At 38.0% G+C, this 19,147-nt stretch overlaps 1 pseudogene across 1 annotated transcript in view; it reads right to left on the bottom strand.

Moving 5' to 3' along the window:
• The window catches only part of LOC309652746 (transmembrane 9 superfamily member 2-like), a 112,397-nt pseudogene that overhangs the window by 16,840 nt on the left and 76,410 nt on the right, over positions 1-19,147 (bottom strand). The window contains exons 12-15 of the transcript XR_014268791.1: positions 15,731-15,890; positions 14,292-14,440; positions 11,513-11,624; positions 8,628-8,799 (exon numbers count right to left, since the gene is read on the bottom strand). The product of XR_014268791.1 is annotated as a transmembrane 9 superfamily member 2-like (transcript). The remainder of the gene's footprint in view (positions 1-8,627; positions 8,800-11,512; positions 11,625-14,291; positions 14,441-15,730; positions 15,891-19,147) is intronic.

The following is a 19,147-nucleotide window of genomic DNA, read 5'->3' as shown; positions in this document are numbered from 1 at the left end:
TGGCCAATCCAATATATATAAGCCTCATGGTAGCCGCAAAGCAAAAACCTATAGAGATACACAAAAGATAATGAGAAAGGAATCTAAGCATACCACTAAAGAAAGTCATCAAACCACAGAGGAAGACACAAGAGAAGAAGAAAGGGACAGAGGAACTAAAAAACAGCCAGGAAACAAATAACAAAATGGCAATAAGGACATATCTATCAATAATTAAATGTAAATAGACTAAATTATCCAATCAAAACACATACAGTGGCTGGAATGGATAAAAAACAAGACCCATCTATATGCTGCCTATAAGAAACTCACTTCAGACATAAGGACACACAGACTGAAAGTGAAGGGATTAAAAAAAAAAGATATTCCATGCAAATGGAAACCAAAAGAAAGCTGTGGTAGCTATATATACACAAAATAGATTTTAAAAAGAAGACTGTAATAAGCTAATAAGGGCATTACATAATGATAATGGGTATAGAGGATACATATCTCAACATAATAAAATCCATATATGACAAACCCATAGCTAACATCATACTCAAAGGTGAAAAGCGAAAAGCTTTTCCTCTAAGATCAGGAACAAGACAAGGATGCCCACACTCACCACTTTTATTTAATAGAGTATTGAAAGTCCTAGGCAGAAAAATTAGGCAAGAAAAAGAATAAAAGGTATCCAATTTGGAAAGGAAGAAGTAAACCTGTCACTGTCTACAGATGACACGATATTATGTATAGAAAACCCTAAAGACTCCACCAAAGAACTATTAGAACTAATAAATGAATTCAGTAAAGTTTCAGGATACAAAATCAATGTATAGAAATTTGTTGCATTTCTATACACTAATAATGAACTATCAGAAAGAGAAATTAAGAAAACAATCCCATTTACAATTGATCAAAAAGAATGAAATACCTAAGAATAAATTTAACCAAGGAACTGAAAGACCTCTACACTGAAAACTGTAAGATGTTAATGAAAGATTGAAGAAAACACAAATAAATGGAAAGATATTCCATGCTCATGGACTGTAAGAATTAATATTGTTAAAATGTCTACACTACCCAAAGGAATCTACAGATTCAATGCAATCCCTATCAAAAGTCCAGTGGTGGATTTCCCTGGTGATCCAGTGGTTAACGCTCTGTGCTTCCAATGCAGGGGGCGCAGGTTTGATCCCTGGTCAGGGAACTAAGATCCCACATGCTTCACAGCATGGTCAATAAATAATAATAATAATAAAAATAAAATAAAAGTCCAGTGGTAATTTCACAGAAATAGAACAAACAATCCTAAAATTTGTATGGAACCACAAAAGATCCCAAATAGCCAAAGCAATCTTGAGAAACAAGAACAAAGCTGGAGGTATCAATCCCTTGATTTCAAACTATAACACAAAGCTATAGTAATCCAAACCGTATGGTATTGGCATAAAAACAAATACATAAATCAATGGAACAAAACAGAAAGCCCAGATATAAGCCCACACATATATGGTCAACTAATTTATGACAAAGGAGCCAATAATATACAATGGAGAAAGGATAGTCTCTTCATAAATGGTGTTGGGAAAACAGGACAGTCACACGCAAATGAATGAAACTGGACACAAAAATTAACTTAAAATGGATTAAAGACCTGAAACCATAAAGCTCCTAAAAGTAAATACAGGAGGTAAGCTCCTTGACATCAGTCTTGGTGATGATTTTTTTGGACTTCACACCAAAAGCAAAGGCAGCAAAAGCAAAAATCAACAAGTGGGACTACATCAAACTAAAAAGTTTCTGTACAGAAAAGGAAACCATCAACAAAAATGAAAAGGCAACCTACTGAACGGGAGAAAATACTTGCATAGCATATATCTGATAAGGGGTTAATATCCAAAATATATTTTTGAAAAAAACTCATCCAACTCAATAGCAATAAACCCCCCCAAAAAAATCCAATTAAAAATGTGTAGAGCGGGACTTCCCTGCCAGTCCAGTGGTTAAGACTTTGCCTACCAATGCAGGGGGTGAGGGTTCAATCCCTGGTTGGGGAGCTAGGATCCCACATGCCTTGCAGCCAACAAGCCAAAACATAAAACAAAAGCAATATTGTAACAAATTCAACAAAGACTTTTTAAAAAAATGGTCTACATCAAAAAAAATTATTAAAAAAAATTTTTTTAAATGGGCAGAGGATCTGAACAGACATTTTTTCAGAGAAGACAAAACATACAGAAGGCCAACAGGCACATGAAAAGATGTTCAATGTCACTAATCATCAGGGAAATGCAAATCAAAACCACAATGAGATATCACTTCACACCTGTCAGAATGGCTATCATCAAAAAGATAACAAATAACAAGTGTTGGTGAGGGTGTGGAGAAAAGGGAACCTTTGTATACTGTTGGTGGGAATGCAAATTGGTGCAGCCACTGTAGAAAACAGTATGGAGATTCCTGAAAAAAATGAAAATAGATCCACCACATGATCCAGCAATTCCACTCCTGGGTATTTATCCGAAGAAAACAAAAACACTAATTCAAGATATATGTTATGTTTGTTCATTTGTTTTGTTTTTAGATTCCACATAAAAGTGAAATCATAAAAAAAAAAGATATATGAACCCCTATGTTCACTGAAGCATCATTTACAGTAGCCAAGATATGGAAGCAACCTAAGTGCTCATCAATAGATGAATGGATAAATAAGATGTGGTATATGTTTGTGTATATATATATATATATATATAATTCAGCCATAAAAAAAAATTAAATCTTGTCATCTGGCCATTTGGGACAACATGGATGGACCTAGAGGGTATTATGCTAAGTGAAATAAGTCAGACAGAGAAAAACAAATACTGTATGATTTCACTTGTATGTGGAATCTAAAAAACGGAACAATTGAACAAACGTAACAAAATAGAAACAGTCATAGATACAGAGAACAAACAGGTGGTTGCCGGGGGTGGAGGGGTAGGTGGAGGAGTGAAATAGGTGATGGAGATTAAGAGATACAAAATTCCAGTTACAAAATAAATAAGTCAAGGGATGAAATGTACAGTGTGGGGAATATAGTCAATGATTATGCAAATCTTTGTATGGTGACAGATGGTAACTAGACTTATCATGGTGATCATTTTGAAATGGATAGAAATATCAAATCACTATGGTGTGTACCAGGAACTAACACAATGCTGTAGGTCAATTATACTTCAACAAACAAACAAACAAACTCATAGAAAAAGAGATCTGATTTGTAGTTACCAGATGTGAGGGGTGGGTGAAGAGGAATTGGATGAAGGCAGTCAAAAGGTACAAACTTTCAGTTATCAAATAAATAAGTATTAGGGTTGTAATGTACAATGATAAATATAATTAACACTGCTGTACGTTATATACGAAAGTTGCTGAAAGTAAATTTCAGCACAAGAAAAAAATTTTTTCTATTTCTTCTATTTTGTAACTATATGAGATGACAGATATTCACTAAACTTACTGTGATCATCATTTCATGACTATGTAAGTCAAATCATTATGCTGCACACCTTAAACTTATACAGTGCTGTATGTCAACTATATCTCAATAAAAATCTCAAAAAAACTGGAAAGGAAAAAATATATACACCCTCCACAAAGATTTTAGGGCTGTTACAATAGATGTAAGCATTTTATTACAAAAAAATGGGCAGAGGATCTGAATAGACGTTTCTCCAAAGAAGACATACAGAAGGCCAAAAGGTACATGAAAAGATGCTCAACAGCATTAATCATCAGGGAAATGCAAATCAAACCCACAATGAGATATCACCTCACACCTGTTAGAATGGCAATTATCAAAAACACAATAAATAAAAAGTGTTGGCAAGGATGTGGAGAAAAGGGGACCCTGTGCACTGTTGATAGGAATATAAATCGGTGCAGCCACTACAGAAAATGGTATGGAGGTGCCTCAAAAAATTAAAAATAGGGCTTCCCTGGTGGCGCAGTGGTTGAGAATCTGCCTGCCAATGCAGGGGACACGGGTTCAGGCCCTGGTCTGGGAAGATCCCACATGCCGCAGAGCAACTAGGCCCATGAGCCACAACTACTGAGCCTGCACGTCTGGAGCCTGTGCTCCCAACAAGAGAGGCCGCGATAGTGAGAGGCCCGCGCACCGCGATGAAGAGTGGCCCCCGCTTGCCACAACTAGAGAAAGCCCTTGCACAGAAACGAAGACCCAACACAGCCAAAAGAAAAAAAAATTAAAAATAGAACTACTGTAAGATCCAGCAATTCCAGTTTTGGGTATTTAGCCAAAGAAAATGAAAACACTAACTCAAAAAGATACATGTACCCCATGTTCACTGCAGCATTATTTACAATAGCCAAGATATGAAAACAACCTAAGTGTCCACTGATGGATAAATGGATAAAGAAAATGTGGTATATGTATACAATGGAATATTATTCAGCCATAAAAAAGAATGTAATCCTGCTTTTTGTGACAACATGGATGGGCTTTGAGGGCATTATGCTAAGTGAAATAAGTCAGACAGAGAAAAACAAATACCGCATGCTCTCACTTACATGTGGGATCCTAAAAAAACAAAAACAAACAAACAAACAAAATAACCAAGCTCATAGATACAAAGAACAAATTGGTGGTTTCCAGAGGCTGGAGGGTGGGGAGAGGATGTGGGCAAAATGGGTGAAGTGGGTCAAAAGGTACAAACTTCCAGTTATAAATAAGTCATGGGGATGTAATGTACAGCATAGTGACTATAATTAATAATACTGTACTGCATATTTGAAAGTTGCTAGGAGAATACATCTTAAAAGTTCTCATCTACTCCAAAAATTTTGTAACTGTGTATGATGACAGACGTTAACTAGACTTATTGTGGTGATCATTTTGCAATATATACAAATATCAAATCATTATGTTGTACACCAGAAACTAATACAATGTTGTATGTCAATTATACTTCAATCTAAACATTTTTTTAATTTAAAATAAAATAAAATAGATATGGAAACATTATACCATAATGGTATCTCCTGTCTTTCATGCTCTATGTAATTCAAGAAGAACCATGTGCTTAGCACTATAAAGGATATAAAATAGGCATACGATGTGGTCCCTCTTCTCAAGGAGATTCCAAGTTAGCTGGGGAGACATGCTAAAAAAGTCAGGAGGAGGGCTTCCCTGGTGGTGCAGTGGTTAAGAATCTGCCTGCCAATGCAGGGGACACGGGTTCAAGCCCTGGTCCGGGAAGATCCCACATGCCGCGGAGCTACTAAGCCCATGTGCCACAACTACCGAGCCTGCGCTCTAGAGCCCGCGAGCCACAACTACTGAGCCCGCATGCCACAACTACTGAAGCCCACGCACCTAGAGTCTGTGGTCCGCAACGAGAAGCCACCGCAATGAGAAGTCCGTGTGCCACAACGAAGAGTAGCCCCCGCTCGCTGCAACTAGGGAAAGCCCGTGCGCAGCAACGAAGACCCAATGCAGCCAAAAATAAATAAATAAAATAAATAAATTTAAAATATATATATTAAAAAAAAAAGTCAGGAGGAGACATGCCTAAACTCAGTAAATGGTTCAGTTTAAGAGGCTTAGAAAATACGCTGAGTAGGCAGAACAGGAGCCCAAACACCAAGGGACGTTTAGAACTTGATAGAGAAGTATGGCACTATTAAAGCTTTCAAATAAGAAGAGTGATATTATCACATTAGTTCCCTATTTAAACCCCCTCAACTTCCCATCACTCCTACAATAAAATCTAAATTCCCTAGTACAGTAGAGTTTTTAAGACCCTGGTAAGATCTGCAAGTTCCTTATGTCTCTAATCACTATTGCCACCTAGTGCCACCTTCCTTCTCTTGCCATCTTGAACTTCTCTGTGTTCTTTGAAGATGTCATACTCCTTCTCACTTTAGGACTTTTGAACACGCTGTCACCTCTGTTTGAAACACTTGATTATCCACCTCTTCTTCAATATCATTTCTTTCACAAAGCTCATCAAACCCATAATTCCTTCTTTGTCTTCCATCCATTAAAATATAAGATCCACAAAAGCAGGGGACCTTACCTGTCTTCTTCACCGCTATGTCCCCAGCACCTAGCGCAGGGTCTAGCGCAGTGTAAGACAGAATAAGAGGCTTCTGAAGAAGAATAAATAGGGGAGTTGTAATTAATTAACTATAAAGCATGGAAGGGCTATGTTAAGAATTCCTGCAAAATAAGCCAAGGAGATGAGAGATTAGAGATGATGGTCAAAGGAAGAGAGCAATTAAGATGAGTCAGTTGGGGGGGAAAGGAAGTGCTACATTCACTTTCTGGGGCATGCCGAGTTGGCAGTACCAATGCGACATGCAAATGTTCAGAATATAATTGGAGAGAGGTTATGACTAGAGATACAGATTTGGGAGCTGTCAGCACTGAGGAGATAAGTGAAGCCCTGGGACTAAATAAGCTCTAAAAGGGAGAGTGTAGAAAGAAAGGACTGAAATGCTGAAAGCTGAACCCTTGATAAAGGCTAGAGTTAGGTGACAGGAAGAGGGAGGAAAACAAAAGAATTCACAGCGTGGTACAAGAAGAAGAATGCCAATCATGCTGGGAGAATTTCACAGAATAGGTGTTGAGTAGTATTTAGCTAAGAAGCCAAGGAGGATGAAGACCAGGGAAAGGCCTTAGATTTGGCAAGAGACCACTGAGAGCCTTGGAGAGTCACATATTAGCGACAGAAGCAATTCAAGTGGTGGAGCCAACCAAAGGGCACAGATTTTTGTCAGCAATGTGACCATTTGGGATGACATCTAACTTCTGAAAGAAGCTGTTGTAATATAAGACTCCCAGAAAAAGGCAGCCTGAGTCAAAGTGTTAGGTAATGAAGAAAAGAAAACATAATCCATCTAACTGCACATTACACAAATAGAAAAGCCAGTAACTCACAGGGGGAGAAACCCAAAACAGAACACATGAGGGGCAGAGACGACATGTACGCACAGCGATACGGATGAAATTCGCAAACAATCTTGAGAAAAAGAAACCAGACCCCAGTGAAGCCAGACATAAAAGAGTAGATCTCGTATGATTCCATTTACCTACAAATCAAAAACAGGCCAAATTAACCGATGCTGTTAAAAGTCAGGATAGTGGTTGCCTTTTGGGGAAGGTGAATGGAAAGAGGCCCAACAGTGGCTTTGGGCATGCAGATCACGTACTGTTTATTAACGTGGGTGTCAGTTACAGATTGTGCTCACTGCTCTACACTTATGATGTGTGCACTTTTCTGCACGCATATTTCAGTAAAAAGCTTAAAAACCTCAAAAACAAACATGAGGGGCCTTCCCTGGTGGCGCAGTGGTTGAGAATCTGCCTGCCAATGCAGGAGACACGGGTTCGAGCCGTGGTCTGGGAAGATCCCACATGCCGCGGAGCAACTAGGCCCGTGAGCCACAACTACTGAGCCTGCGCGTCTGGAGCCTGTGCTCCGCAACAAGAGAGGCCGCGATAGTGAGAGGCCCGCGCACCGCGATGAAGAGTGGCCCCCGCTCGCTGCAACTAGAGAAAGCCCTCGCACAGAAACGAAGACCCAACACAGTCATAAATAAATTAATTAATTTTTAAAAAAAACAAACATGAGGAGGCTGGTAGACTAGAATGGTGAGATGCTCTCAGGCTTTTGGTTTTAAATAGAACTTTTTAAGTTCCCCAACCAGGGATCAAACACAGGCCCCCAGCAGTGGAAGTGGAAGAGCGGAGTCCCAACGACTGGACCGCCAGGGAGGTCCCTAAATAGAACTTCTGGTGGCTGAGAGATGAAAGAAGGCCTGCCCAGTCTTCCCTTTACTGAGGAGTTGAGAGCAGCAGTACACGAAAAGCACCGAAAGGAGCCACCACCAAGATGCCCAGTTTCTCAGGTAATGTTTACATGTGTCTTAAGGCTTTGATTTCTGACAAATTTCCACTGTTAATTTTTGCATATTTGTTGAACCCGAGAGTTAAAATCGGAGAAAAATACTTGAAATGTTCCAAACTGATCTACACAAGTGATATGACTTGAGCTAAAACCAGAACTTAAAAGTGAGGCAGGTAGAGATGGACCGCTGCTTCCCTTGGGTTAGAAAGGGCGTAAAGCTCTCCATCTTCATTATTTCTCCAACTGGATCATCTTAGAAACCATGCCATTTTTTCACCTGCTTCAAGCATTAATCTAAACAAAAGTTTCCATCACAGCGGAACCCAAATAACAATCCCAAATGAGTAATCCTGAGAAGTATACATCTTGTTCCTCACCTATAATTGCTTATATTGACTTAATCTCATTTTACTCATTTAAAAGTTATTCAAGTGAGTTAATTTTTTATGCTTGGGAGCAATTCAAAGGTGATTACACATAACCCTTACTGTGCTTTGGAACACATCCCTACTGTTTAAAAACATTCACAAGAGACAGTCTTACAGCTAAGTACATAAGGTCCCTCCAGCTCCCCGGGCTTTGCAATCTTTTATCTCCAAAGCATAAAAATGAACATGATGACTTTGTTCCCTCTTCCTTCCATTAATTGTTAATTGATGCTTATTATATTATGGCTATCCCCAAGTCTTTTTAGAGAATCTGAAATACACAAAGTAATTCTGTGCTTACCTGTGAAAAGGAAGAAAATCAAGACCATGATCATCGTGTACCCAAAGTACAAAATGGTGTTTGCAATGCCCGTGATTTGAAGTTTGGTAAAGAAGTAATAAACTGCATATAAAAAAAGGTAAACAGCTGTAAAACTGCTGGTAAAAAAGCCTCTCCACCACCAGTGATAATCCTGCAAAAAGAGGTAGAAAAAACAAATTTTTAGATGAAATTCTAACGATCCATGGGTTAGCAATTATTGTAATAACAAGAAACATAAAATAGGCTCTGTAGGATTATGGATTAAAAGAAATAAAGGGGGAAGTTTTATAAGAAATTTAATATAATATGTACTGTCTGACTAATGTACATCCTGCTTGGGGCGCCCTAACAATGATAAACTCTTGGTTTCCAGGGGGACGATGTGTGCCCTCGGGGATTGTACTTCTAATGTGTGCATCCTTTCTCTGCAGATGCTGCCTCAGCCCTGGAAGGCTTTCAGGTCAGCTTCAGTTTACTGGCCAGAGTTGTGCTGGGCCTGAATTGATGCCTCAGGCCAGGTAAAAAGAGGTTAATATAGAAATTTAAGATAGACCTTTTTTTACCCTTTCAGTTTTATTGGGATTTTTATTGAGATATAACTGACATACAGCACTATCTAAGTTTAAGGTGTACAGCATAATGATGTGACTTACATACATCATGAAATGATTTTCACAGTAAATTTAGTGGGCACCCATCATCTCATACAGATACAAAATTAAAGAGACAGAAAAAAATGTTTTCCTTGTGATGAGAATTTGGGATTTACTGTCTTAACAGCTTTCATATATAACACACAGCAGTGTTAATTCTATTGATCATGCTGTACATTACATCCCTAGTACTTATTTATCTTATAACTGCAAGTTTGTACCTTTTGACCACCTTCATCCAATTCTCCCTCCCCCCAACCCCTGCCTCTGGTCAACACAAACCTGATCTCTTTTTCTATAAGTCTGTTTCTCTAAGACAGACCTTTATGGTTAATAGGATTTGTTTTAACTGGCTAAATTCAGGACCCATGGAGGCATGACTGAGGTCAATAATCAGGTTAGTCTCATCCTGCCCCATGGGCCCTTCCTGATAGTAATTTTACCATAAAGGCACTGTGGTCAAGGGCCAAGGGGATAAAGTGTGCAGAAAAGGGTTAACAGCAGGTCTGAGGTTGCTATCTTTAGAAGGGTCTGCTTACAAGGTTGACTCTTGGCTTATATCTGGGAATTTGGCATTTAATCATTCCCTGACTGATGAGACTGGTTTGCTCTACCTAGACTGTACAAACAATGTGATTTATGGTGAACACTTGCTTTCCTTTTGGGAGTCTGGAATTTTGGGAGTTGCTAGGCAGAGGGTGCCTATGTGACTAGCTCGCAATAAGAACCTTGGATGCTGAGTCTCGAATGGGCTTCCCTGGGCAGACACGTTGCACATATATTCCTGCATTTTTTTACTGCTGGAGAAAGGAGCATGCTTCGTGTGTCCCCTCATGAGAGAGAGAAAGCATAGGAAGACTGCACATGGATTTTTTTCCAGGCTCCACCTGTGTCTTTTTCCCTTGCTGACCCTGTTGTGTATCCTTTTGCTGTAACAAACCCTAGCCAAGAAGACATCTATACCCTGAGTCCCATGAGTCCTTCTAGTGAGTCACCAAACATGTGGGTGGTCTTCGGGGCCCCCAAAACATTTTCTAAGGAATAAAAATATACACATTATATGTCTATTAATGTATGTTTCATTAATGACTGGTGCAGATTTTCTATGACAAAGTGTACCACAGAATGAATGAGTAGCTAAGTATAATATATACATAATTATATATTTTTTATCTTTATTCTTATAGCTCAAGAAAAAAATGCTCTAAGACATCATGTATATAATAATCATTCCCTAAACTCTCTTGTCACCTTTAGAGAGTCACATTAAACTACCAAAATAAGAGGGATTTAGGGGATTTAAGAAAACATGTTCAGGGACTTCCCTGGCGGCGCAGTGGTTAAGAATCCGCCTGCCAATGCAGGGGACATGGGTTCAAGTCCTGGTCCGGGGAGATCCCACATGCCACGGAGCAACTAAGCCTGTGCACCACAACTACTGAGCCTGTGCTCTAGAGCCAGTGAGCCACAACTACTGAGCCCATGTGCCACAACTACTGAAGCCTGCGTACCTAGGGTCCGTGCTCTGCAACAAGAGAATCCACTGCCATGGGAAGCCTGTGCATCACAACAAAGAGTAGCCCCCGCTCGCCGCAACTAGAGAAAGGCCGCACACAGCAACGAAGACCCAACACAGCCAAAAATAAATAAATTAATTAATTAACTTTAAAAAAAAAAGAAAAGAAAACATGTTCACCACCAGCTTAGTTATCCAAAATGACATCAGGAAAAAATTGGGGATGGCATGGGGTAAAAAGAATTATTTATGCCCATGGTAACCGAAAGGCAACGAAATGAAAGAGAAAGGGCCTTTAGCAGCAATCTCAAACCCATAAGATGCAATCCTGGCCTAAGCTGCAAGAAAATTTTAATTGTTAAAAAGAAAACATCATCGAACCAGATCTTTCATATGTCTAAACTATCAAATCAGTTCCCTATATTTTTCTATGTTAACTGAATATTACGCAGCAATTATAGTAACTAGCCAGAGAGAAATTGCTTTCTGTTGAAAATTTTCCATCAAAGTAGCATTAACTTGATAGCTGCATCAAAATTAAAACGTGTCACTAGAAAAGCACAATATAAAAGTGATCCCAGGTTATAGAAACCATGCGGTTAACATTTATTTCAATTCCTTTCTCAACATACACCTCTAATTCCAATAATGCAAGTTTACAAAGCTTCAGATGCATTAGTTTCCTATGTCTTTACCTCAGTACACAAATGAAAATAACACAGCAAAACGGCAGCTTCTGAACAAGTAATCAGGAGAATTATAAAGAGTAAGAAAAGGAAGCCAAACATGAAGTACATCTGATGAGACCTGAAAAGAAAAACGACAGCTTTAAAATAACCTTTAACTTAACGATACACACAGAAAGATCCGTCCAACTCTATACGGTAAACTGTCACACACTTTTCTTACCTTGAGCTTTTCATTCCAAACCTTCATCTATCCATGCAGTATCATCAAATCCATGTAGTATCCATGTAGTATCGAATATATATGTGTGTGTATATATATATATATACATACATACATATATATATATATATACACACACACATATGTATATATACATATATATTCCCTTACCTACACAGCTTCAGAGTTTGGCCATATCCTCTCTCATCAGAATCAGTGTTGCTACTTACCCATATTTCTCTGATCCTATAATTTAGTTTTCACTTGAGACCCATCAATTTTCTCTACACACATTTAAAAACATGCTTTCTCTTTAGCAATGGAAGGTTGTAAATGCCATAAATACCAGCGACTACATTAGACAACAGAAAACCACAGACTCACACGCCATTTTGCCTTTGGAGGTCTGTTGACAGGTAGCTTCCCCAAATAGGTCTTTATAGCATGACACACATAATTCTATTAAATATACTTTCAAACATGCATCTTTAAAAATATCTATGTGTGAATTACATTTAGGTCAAACATCGAAGGAATGAAGTAATTTCTTTCATTATTATAGAGCGAGCTGACTAAATTGGGATAAGAAATATACATTTTTAAAAGCCTTCTGAAGAGAAGAAGAAACTGGTGAACCGATCAATATCCCTTTTTTTTTTTTAACATGATAGGTAGCATGATTTTTTTTAAATTATTATTTATTTTATTTATGGCTGTGTTGGGTCTTCGTTTCTGTGCGAGGGCTTTCTCTAGTTGTGGCAAGCAGGGGCCACTCTTCATCGCGGTGCGCGGGCCTCTCACTGTCGCAGCCTCTCTTGTTGCGGAGCACAGGCTCCAGACGCGCAGGCTCAGTAACTGTGGCTCACGGGCCCGGTTGCTCCGCGGCATGTGGGATCTTCCCAGACCAGGGCTCGAACCCGTGTCCCCTGCATTGGCAGGCAGATTCTCAACCACTGCGCCACCAGGGAAGCCCCTATATCCCATTTTAAAACCTCATGTAAGATATACACCTGGGGGTGAAGATGAAGGATGGAGGTTGGGGAGAATCATCTCTAGAGTTAATAAATATATACAAAGTTGTACACAACAAGCGTGCTGTTTCTCATTGAAACAAAAATTAATTCATCTATTAGAGAACGAACTTATGGTTACCGGGGGGAAGGGTGGGGGGAAAGGGATAGTTAGGGAATATGGTATTGACATGTACACACTGCTGTATTTAAGATGGATAACCAACAAGGACCTACTGCATAGCACAGGAAACTCTGCTCAATATTCTGTAACAACCTAAATGGGAAAAGAACTTGAAAAAGAATAGATACATGTATACATATAACTGAATCACTTTGCTGTACACCTGAAACTATCGCAACATTGTTAATCAACTCTACTCCAATATAAAGTAAAAAGTTAAAAAAAAACTTTTTAAAATTAATTCATCTAAAGAACCTTTCAGTTTCGCTTTAAAGTTACTTTTCCATCAAAAACATCTGGAAAATTTGGTTACTATAATCTATTTAGCAGCATGTTAAATATTTAGTTGCTGACAAGGTAACAGATTTTATTGCTTATCTTTTAAACAACTTTGACACAATGCTGTTTAAAAGGTGAGCAATTAATGTACGTGATTAAGCCTAATTTCCAAGGACTTCAAAGTTTTGTCCAGAAGATTCCTTTGGGACAAAAGTGTTACAAACACACAGTTGGCGACTGCATTTTATTTATTTTATTTTATCTTATCTTATTTTATTTTATGGTGCCTTTGCCCCCTCTCCACAAATCCTTCCACAGTAACACCCCACTTGGCCAGCTCCCGAAACCAAAATGCTGTCAAGAATCAGGAAGTAAGAAAAAAAGGGACTTGGAGCAACTGAAATAGCTGTCACAAAGCAGGGGCACTAAAGCTGTGGCACTTTAATCAGAGAGTACCTGTTCTTACTTCACATGCATTTCTAACTATCTTGGTTATTAGACTTCTTAAATTACAACAGATTAAAAGTAGTAGATAAAAAGAGGAAAGTTATAAGGAAAAGGCATCTGACATCACAACTAACAGTTGACAGAAAGGAAGATAGAAAACTATTACTTATAGCTCAGTACAGATGAAGACCCAAAATCAGTGGTCTTCAAATTATTTTTAGCAGAGAAACTCTAAATGAAATCTTGCATGGAACGCCAGTATGGAAAACGGATACAAATCAGAGCTGCCCCTTCCCATCTTTACGCACCTCCCTCCAAGAGACACCCCCATCCCACCCCTTGCAAAGTCTCAAAGAAGCACAGTTTGAGACCAACTTTTCTAAGTCACCTGGAAAGGCTTAAAAAGAGGTTATTAATTTCCAAAAAGGAAATCTTTATAGACATTTCCATCCAAAAGTAGCTTTAAAATTTTGTGAATTAAGTCTTAGTTTCCTAGGAAATTCCCTCAGGTCAGATTGCTATTTCCTGGATAAAACAGGGTAGCAAATAAAGTTTTACCATACCAGAATTTAACCTCTTTGACATATAAAAAAATTAATTTATTAACATTTAATATTTTTGAGATTATGAAGATACAATACTCACCAAATACTGTTTAGAATGCAAAAGAGTTGAATAAAAATACAGCCAAAAGGTAAAATGTCACTGATGATGAGGCCAAAGAGTGGTTTTCTAATGAAAGTCTGTTGAGGAATCTGACGGGGAACCTGGTTTGTGCGAACTGGATACCTAAACTGCTCGAAAATAAATGAAATGAAAATCAGAATGAAACAAAAGTGAAGTAAATTTATACAGATACCATCAAAATACACAATCTTGAATCTGAATATTTCCAAGAGCAGTTATGTGGGCAGAGGCTAGACCAATGCTGTGCAACAGAAATACTATGATGCAAGCCACAAATGCAGTATCAAATTTTTTAGTAGCTGCATTTTAAAAAGTAAAAAAAAAAAAAAAGGTAAAATTAATGTATTAGTATATTTTATCTGATCTAATTATCTAACATGTCCAAATACTATCATTTAAATTTGTGATCAATATAAAAATTATTAATCAGATATTTTGTATTCCTCTTGTTGTTGTTCTAAGTGGTTGAAAACCAGTGTGTATTTTACACTTACAGCACATAATTCAGACTAGCCACATTCCAAGTACTCAAAAGGCACAGGTGTCTAGTGGCCAGCATACTAGATAGGACACAGCTAAACAATAAGGATGTTTATCTTTTCTTACAAATTTCAAGGGAGAGATTAGACAAAACTCACTAGTGACTATTGCAATATGAAATAATATATGATGTCCAAAAGTTCTCTCTTAGAATTTGTTTAATAATTTGCCTCTGAAACTTTGTCAATAGCTTTCAGAAAATTTTCTTTTTCTGCTCTCTGTGGAACTCCACCTCCTGTTTTGTCTTTTCTGATTTCTCCCCTGCAAACTCATGCTATATCTTTAAAATACAACCCTTTTGCAGTGTGGCCTCATTTAGTCTTTTTGGTATACTGCTCCTTTTCCCTATACGTGGAATAGGCTAACTTCAGATCTGTAATCTGGATTAGTAGATGAAAACTATTACATATAGAATGGTTAAACAGCAAGGTCCTACTGTATAGCACAGGGAACTATATTCAATATCCTGGGATAAACCATAATGGAAAAGAAAAAAATCTGTAAACTGAACAGCCTCATTTCTTGGATTGTATCTTGGCTTTCTTCCCCCAACTATATAATCTTATTATTTTTCTGACTTTCTTAAAGTCAGCCTTCCTACAATATATCCTTTTAATTGTGCCCATCAGAGAGAGAGGGAAATATAAACAACCCATAAAATGAGAAATACATTAAAGAATGCCTTTTAAAGTGTTACTGTCTGTCATTTACAATTTGTAAAAGTCTTTTATCCCTAAATGATTATTCTTTGTCATTTTCTCCAATGGTACATCTTCCATTCCATGTATAGTCTATACACATGGAGGTATTATTTCAGACATCACTCAATGGTCAAAAGAAGTATTTTTAAAGTTTACCTTTTTCTTGCTTCCAATGTATGCACCCAAAAATGTTAGTGGTACTGAAATTCCAAACGACATTGTGAGGATACCTATCAGGGTACCAAAGGAGATGGCAGCTGATGACCCTTCCACCCAAAGAATTAGATTCATGATGAAGAGGTCAGCAAAGACGATACTAGAGGAGAAAAGTCATCAGAAAACGTTATGATTTCAGGAAAATGTTATAAATATACTTGATGTGAATGTCAGAACACTCTTTTGGTGGGAAGGATATCACAAATTACTAGGTTAAACCCTAGAAGAATATTAAATCACACTGTATAAACCCAGTCATTGAGCTGGAGCTTAAACTCAATACCATATAATAAGATAGCAGTTTATTATAGGACATAATTTCTACATTCCACTCATCTTTGCAGCTCAAGAGTCTAGCAGAAAATAAATAAGGTGTGGAATAATATACTACCGAAAAACTCAATATGCAATATAGTGAACACAATTAAGAAAATACATATATTAAAAACAGCTTTTAGGGGACTTCCCTGGTGGTGCGGTGGTTAAGAATCCACCTGCCAATGCAGGGGACACGGGTTCGAGCCCTGGTCCAGGAAGACCCCACATGCCGCGGAGGAACTAAGCCCGTGCGCCACAACTACTGAGCTTGCGCTCTAGAGCCCGCGAGCCACAACTACTGAAGCCCGCATGCCTAGAGCCTGTGCTCTGCAACAAGAAAAGCCATCGCAATGAGAGAAGCCCGTGCACCACAACGAAGAGTAGCCCCCGCTCGCCGCAACTAGAGAAAGCCTGTGTGCAGCAATGAAGATTCAACACAGCCAAAAAATAAATAAAATAAATTAATTAATTAAAAAAAAAGATTTTAGAATCCTAGACTGAAATGGACTATTAGAAGGCTCAAGTCAGACAAGTATTCATTTAAAACAAAGAGTTTTACAAATATTTCCTGTAAGAAAGTTCATTAAAAATTATCTTACACACATCTTTATTTTCTTCAGAGCCTTCCTAACAAAGATTCTGCCTTACAATTTCTATTAATAGCTCTAACTAATGGGGAAAAATTTTTACTATCATGCAGATATTTTCAGTCTCTTTTTCTTGGCCTTCAGTACAGGAGGTAAAGAAATCTTAAAGGCTGCCTCACATGTAGTGCAGATAGGGCTTGAAGTTATTAAAAGTTCTTTTAAATTCCAGCATAGTGTAGGAGGCGTTTTCAGGAATGGTGGCCAGTTTGATTTGCTTTTAAAAAATATACTTGCCAAGGGGGAGGGGTGTGGGAGAGAGAAGGAGTGGGAGTTTGGAATTAGCATATGCAAACTGGTATATATAGGATGGATAAACAGCTAGGTCCTACTGTATAGCACAGGGAACTATATTCAATATCCTGTGATAAACCATAATGGAAAAGAATATGAAAAAGAATGGATATATGTATAACTGAGTCATTTTGCTGTACAGCAGTAATTAACACAACACTCTAATTCAACTATACTTAATAAAAGATAAATAAAAAGTATATTGACAAAAACCTATTTGTGTACACAACCTTGTATGTAAATAAGACTTTAATTTTCTCTTGATACCATCTCAGAAACCGACTCTCATTTAAGTAATCTGGTATTTGGCTAGATTGTTTCAAGTAGGTTTTGTATTCTGGATTTACAATTTTGTTAACAAATACACAAAGATTTTGGTGATCACTTTGCAAGTATTTGTTAATCCTTGAGTTTAAGAATCTGTTTGTCTTTTTAAAATATTATTTAATATTTCACAGCCTAACTAAGTATAATGAGATCACTATTTTAAGTCTAGGAAATAAAGCATCATATATCTAAAGATGAATAATTTCAAATGAGCTGATAAGGTTTTTGTTATTACTTTTTCATTTGAAATGTTTTATGGACTGGCTTAACTCTGTTTAAATTTTATTTTTCACTATTGTGTTTATGGTTTATTTTGTATAAATTTTTATAATTAATTTAAATTTTCCAAAAAAAATAAAACAGAGTTTTAAATTAGTCATTCAAAATCAGCAGGTCAACCCCTAAGTCTCCTGGATAAACCCCCAGGCAAGCCCAGCTACTGTGCTTGTATGTGTGCCAGACAAGTTTGATCACAGCTACAAGCTGAGTATGGCTGTGGGTGGGCATGGATGTGAGTGTTTCTGAAAGCCTAAAAGATGAGGCTGAAAAGGTGGGCAGAGGCTAGACTGTGGAAGGCTTTGAAAGTCAGGTTAAGGAATGTAGGCTTTATCCTGTCAGCATCAGGAAGCAACTGAAGGGTTTTTACACTCAAAGCTGTGAGGTACACAGCGCAGTTTTCCAGGAAGGTGAATCTACAGCATTTCGAAGGACAAACCTAAGGGAGGAGATACTAGAGGCAAGGAGTCTAAAGTGTTAAGAATCTGTACAATGTGGTGATGGTTAAAATGTAAAGGATGGATATAAAAGACCTGAAGGATACAAAAGACATGAAGAATTAAAAGACTTTGGGTTAAAGATGGCAGATTGAACTCACACATTTAGCTCTGCTCCTTCCTCAAAACCCTGATAAAATTATAGCAAAGGAATTTTTAAAAGGCATAAATACAAAAGGATGGGGCATACAGGGGAGAAGACATTAACAGCAAATTTTGGAAACCAGATAGCAGACAGACAAATAGTAACCAAGTTAGTAGAAAGTGGGAACCTGTATCCGAAGTCATCAGTAGGGAAAGCTGAGAGGCAACTCAATTTATACCACAAGGGACTTCCCTCGTGGCCCAGTGGTTAAGAATCTACCTCCCAATGCTGAGGACACGGGTTTGATCCCTGGTCAGGGATCTAAGATCCCACATGCTGCGGGGCAACTAAGCCCGTGTGCCTCAACGAAAAATCCCGTGCGTTGCAATGAAGACCCGACGCAGCCAAAAATAAATAAATAAATATTTTTTAAAAAAAATTTTATACCACAGAGCTCCAAAAAGGTTCAGGAATTTGTAGTGCCAGGTACCTCTACAAGTAGGGGTGAACGACTGGCTAACACCAGGAGGACTGGTTGAAAGTCAGCCTGAGACGCTGATAGACCTGCAGAGCCAAACAACTCCCCTTGAAGACCTCCACAGAAGATGGGAGGGCTAGTCCCTTAGAGAAGATCCCTGAAGCTCAGAAGAAAACTTTACCAAGAAAATCTATGATCCTCAGAGAAATTAAAGAAGACTTTGCAGCCATGAGACAAGAAGAGGAAATTTTAAAGGACTTTTGAGAAAATAGAAGAGGTCTTAGGAATTAAAAATATGACAATAGGTGCTTATATGTGGAATCTAAAAAAAAATACAAATGAACTTATTTACAAAACAGAAAGAGACTCACAGACATAGAAAACAAACTTATGGTTACCAAAGGGGAAGGGGGTGGGGATAAATCAGGAGTTTGGGAT

The sequence above is a fragment of the Balaenoptera physalus genome (assembly GCF_965194825.1).
Source record: "Balaenoptera physalus genome assembly, chromosome: X".
NCBI classification, from domain to species: Eukaryota; Metazoa; Chordata; class Mammalia; order Artiodactyla; family Balaenopteridae; genus Balaenoptera; species Balaenoptera physalus.
Note: the sequence above shows the minus strand (reverse complement) of the source record. Positions and strands in the feature narration are given on the sequence as shown.